Below are 5375 nucleotides of genomic sequence, written 5' to 3' on the forward strand. Positions count from 1 at the left end.
TCATGCTGCTCCGAACATTTACATTTGAGCCAAGCCCTCAGCTCAACATGTCAACACTCCCTCTCCTACTTTTCCTCAACACCTCTCTCCCTCTTTGGTCCGCTAATGAATTCCTCTTTCTTCCCCGCACACATGTAAAGGAAGAGGCTATGACACTGAGAACCGTCCTGGGGTGGTGGGAGGACTGGCCCCCCACACTGCAGCCCCTCCTTCCTGGGGATTAAGTGTTCCTCCTCTGTTCCCAACCCTGGGCAGCTGTCCCTGAGTATTCAGGATCAACCAATGACACTCCAGAGGGCTGGAGAGACAGAGGCCTCGTGCATTTTATTCATAGGACTGTGTGTACTTATATAACATCTCTCTATATAGATAGACCCAAACATTACCTTTCACAGTTCCTCATTGTTTAACCTTATCTTCTGGATTTATTATGTTTGATGTTCTTTTTTTATTATTATTATTTTCTGTATTGATTTTAGAGAGAGAGGAAAGGAGAGGGAGAGAGAGACAGAAACATCGATGAGAGAGAACATCAACTGGCCACCTACTGCATGGCCCCGCTGGGGATTGGGCCCACAACCTGGGCATGTGCCCTGATCAGGAATTGAACCGGCGACCTCTTGGTGCATGGATCTATGCTCAACCACTGAGCCATACCAGCTGGGCTGTTTGATGTTCTTAGTGGGCAATGTTCCAAGTGACATGGTAGAAGGTGCACAAACACCTGGAGGCTCATATTCTAATCATCGTTCTGCTGCTAACTAGCTGTGTGGCTTTGGACATGTCATTGCACTTCTCTGAGCCCGTTCCTCAATGACGTGAAAGGCTGAATTAGATAATACCTTGAAGCCCTTTCTGTTCTATACTTCTATGATCTGTGACTTTATAGATTATCTCTAGTCATTGGTGTCCATTTCTTTTAAGTCTTTTTTTTTCATGTTTTTATTTTTTTTTAATTAATTTATTTTTGTTACAGATGTTTCTCCTTTTCCCCCGCAGACACCCTCCTCCCTATCCCGCCCACCGCCAAGCATTGTCGTCTATGTCCATTGGTTATGCATACACACATGTAAGTTCTTCGGTTTATCTCATCCCTCCCAACCCCCACCCCTCTCCTCTGAGGTTTGTCAGTCTGAACCACATTCCTTTCTATGTCTCTGGGTCTGTTTTGTTCATCAGCTTTTTCTGTTCATTATATTCCACAAATAAGTGAGATCATGTGGTATTTGTCTTTCTCTGATTGGCTTGTTTCGCTTAACATAATACTCTCCAGGTCCCTCCATGTTGTCTTAATGGATATGAGATCTTTCTTTCTTACGGCTGCATAACATTCCATTGTGTACATGTACCACAGCTTTTTTATCCATTTGTCTACTGGTGGACACTTGAGCTGCTGCCAGATCTTAGCTATTGTAAATAGTGCTGCTATGAACATGGGGGTACATATACTCTTTCTGATTGGTGTTTCCGGCTTCTTAGGGTATATTCCTAGAAGTGGGATCACTGGGTCAAATGGCAATTCAATTTTTAATTTTTTGAGGAAACATCATTTTGTTTTCCATAGTGGCTGCACCAGTCTGCATTCCCACCAGCAGGGGACTAGAGTCCCCTTTTCTTTACACCTTCGCCAGCACTTGTTGTTTGATGATTTGTTGATGGCAGCCATTCTGACAGGTGTGAGGTGTTACCTCACGGTCGTTTTTATTTGCATCTCTCTGATGATTAGTGATGTTGAGCATTTTTTCATATGTCTCTTGGCCATTTATATGTCTTGTTTGGAGAAGTGTCTTTTTTTTTTTTTTTTTTGTGATACATGCCTCTAGTGGGAACCGAACCCGGGACTCTAGTCCACAGGCCGACGCTCAACCACTGAGCCAAACTGGCCAGGGTGAGAGGTGTATTTTTTAATAGGATTCTTTGTCTTCCTTTTGTTGAGTTGTATGAGTACTCTATATATTTTGGAAATTAACCCCTTATCTGATGTATCATTGGCAATTAATCTCTCCCATAAAGTGGGTTCCCTTTCCATTTTGATGGTTGTTTCTTTCGCTGTGCAGAAGCTTTTTAGTTTGATGTAGTCCCGTGTATTAATTTTTTCCTGTTTCTCTTGACTTAGGCGTCATATCAGTGAAAATTGTGCTGCGTGTGATGTCTGAAATTTTGTTGCTTATATTTTCTTCTAGGATTTTTATGGATTCACAAGTCACATTTAAGTCTTTTATCCATTTTGAGTTTATTCTTTTGTATGGTGTAAGTTGGTGGTCTAGTTTTATTTTTTCTTCAGGTAGCTATCTAATTTTTCCAACACCATTTGTTAAAGAGGCTGTCTTTACTCTGTTGTATGCTATTGCCACCTTTGTCAAATATTAATTGAGCATAATGTCTTGGGTTGATTTCCAAGTTCTCTGTTCTGTTCCACTGGTCTATATTCCTGTTCTTGTGCCAGTACCAGGCTGTTTTGATGACAGTGGCTTTGTAGTATAACCTGATATCTGGTAATGTGATCCTTCCTACTTTGTTCTTCTTTTTCAAGATTGCTGTGGCAATTCGGGGTCTTTGTGGGTTCCATATAAATTTTTGAAGTGTTTGTTCTAGTTCTGTGAAATATGTTGTTGGTATTTTAATGGAGAGTGCCTTGAATCTATAGATTGCTTTGGGTAGTATGAACATTTTAATGATGTTAATTCTTTCAATCCATGAACAAGGTATGTGCTTCCACTGTTTTATATCTTTCTCTATTTATTTTTTTGATGTCCTGTAGTTTTCTGCAAATAGGTCCTTTACTTCTTTAGTTAAGTTTATTCCTAGGTATCTTAATTTTTTTTTTCCACTATGGTACATGGAATTGTTTTTTTAGTTTCTCTTTCTGTGAGTTCATTATTGGTGTATAAAAATGCTGTCGAGCCCTGGCCAGTTTGGCTCAGCGGTTAGAGCGTCGGCCTGCGGTCCGGAGAGACCCGGGTTCAGTTCCCGCTAAGGGCACGTACCTCGGTTGCAGTTTGTCCCCGGCCCTGGTTGGTCGTGCGGGTGGCAGCCACTCGATGTGTCCCTTCATGTCGATGTTTCTCTCTCTCTCTCCCTTCCTCTCTCTCCCTCCCACTCTATCTGTACAAAAAATGGAAAAAAATCCTCGGGTGAGGATAAAAAAAAAAAATGCTGTCGATTTCTTTTTATCCTCACCTGAGGACATTTTTCCATTTTTTGTTCAGATAGAGCGGGAGGGAGAGAGATGAGGAGAGAGAGAGAGAAACATCAACATGAAAGGGACACATCGAGTGGCTGCCACCCGCGTGACCCAACCAGGGCCGGGGACAAACTGCAACTGAGGTTTATACCCTTAGCAGGAATGGAAACCGGGTCTCTCTGGACCGCAGGTCAATGCTCTAACCGCTGAGCCAAACCGGCCAGGGCACTGTCAATTTTTTGATGTTAATTTTGTATCCTGCTGCTTTGCTGAATTTATTAAATGTAGTAGATTTTTGATGGAGTCTTTAGGGTTTTCTATGTACAGTATCATGTCATCTGCAAATAATGACAGTTTCACTTCCTCCTTTCCGATTTGGATCCCTTTTATTTTTTCTTCTTGTCTAATTGTTGTGACTAAGACTTCCAGTACTATGTTAAATAAGAGTGGAGAGAGTGTGCATCCCTGTCTTGTTCCTGTTCTTAAGGAAAATGCTTTTAGTTTTTGCTCATCGAGTATGGTGTTGACTGTAGATTTTTCATATATGGCCTTTATTATGTCGAGATATGATCCCTCTATTCCCACATTACTGAGCATATTTATCAGAAACGGGTCCTGGATTTTGTCAAATGCTTTTTCAGCATCTATTGATATGATCATGAGGTTTTTATCTTTCATTTTGTTTATGTGGTGTATCACATTTATTGATTTGCGAATATTGATTGTACCAGCCTTGAATCTCTGGGATAAATCCCACTTAGTCATGGTGAATCATTTTTTAATGTATTGCTGGATCCGATTTGCTAATATTTTGTTAAGGATTTTGGCATCTGTGTTCATCAGGGATATTGGCCCGTAGTTTTCTTTCTTTGTAGTGTCTTTATCTGGTTTGGGAATTAGAATTATGCTGGCCTCATAGAACGAGTTGAGAAGTCTTCCTTGTCCTTGAATTTTTTGAAATAGTTTGAGGAGAATGGGTGCTAGTCCTTCTTTAAATGTTCGGTAAAATTCCCCCGTGAAGCCCTCCGAGCCTGGGCTTTTGTTTGCTGGGAGAGTCTTGATTACATCTTCAATTTCCTTAGTTGTTATTGGTCTGTTCAAGTTTTCTATTTCTTCCCTGTTCAGTTTTGGGAGACTGTATGTTTCTAGGAATTTGTCCATTTCGCCAAGATTGTCCAATTTGTTGGTTTATAATTGTTCATAGTATTTGTTAACGACATTTTTTTTTACCACTTTATTTCCTGTCACTCTTTATTTCTTTGGAGATTTGTGGTTGCCCTATGAGAAACAAACTAAACAGGTCCCCTGACAAGGTGATTAAGATAAATCCATCCAAGACTTCTGTCATAATTGTGAAGTAGGAATATGCCATGCTCACATCCTCCCACAACCACATCAAAATTACAACTAAATTACAGAGTAGCCATCACTGAGAACAACCTGAGGACTAGCTGCACAGAAGTCCTGCAACTGAGAATTTGCAGAAGAAACCACATCGAGACTGGCAGGAGGGTGGAGGTGTGGGCCGGGCAGGTCCCACACCCATGTTGTGGCAGTGAAGTAACAGGAGGGATAGCTCGGCTGCAGGGTCCCCTCTGAGGAGTGAGGGGCCAGTCCCCCGGTAGGCTCCCCTGCCAGGGAGCCAGGGCCTGAAGGAGAAGCCCCATCATGTCCGGCTGGGGAGAGCAGCAGGGGCTGCATTCAGGTGAGGCGAAAGGTTGCTGGAACCCGGGGCACTGCAGGTCTGCAAGGCCTGTGCAGGGACTACCTGCTCACAGACTCACGCTCTCGGAGCTCCAGTGCTGGGGAGCAGCTCAAAAAGCACCACGGACATGCGGAGAGGAATTAATTGTCAGGCTTCAGGGAGAGGGATAGAGGGGCAGGGATCAGGGCGGCTCACTCCGGGACAGAAGTGCCCATAGAGTCGTTGTTCCTTTGTCGAGCCCTCCTCCCGCCCAGCGAACAGGCACAGATGAGAGGAAATGTGACTGCTCCAGTGACCTGGATAACACTGTTCACCCCACCCTGGTGATTCGTTGAGACCCCGCCCCACCCAGCTTTTAGGCCCACCCAACCTATTTCCAGTGGCTTTTCCATACAAATGGCCTGTCTTGGTTCATGTTGCAGACTTTCCTAAAATCTCTCAAAGGTTCACAAACCCCAAACAAGCAGCATCTAGTCTCTGCATTCT

Source organism: Molossus molossus, unplaced genomic scaffold (genome assembly GCF_014108415.1).
Source record: "Molossus molossus isolate mMolMol1 unplaced genomic scaffold, mMolMol1.p scaffold_m16_p_9, whole genome shotgun sequence".
Lineage (NCBI taxonomy): Eukaryota > Metazoa > Chordata > Mammalia > Chiroptera > Molossidae > Molossus > Molossus molossus.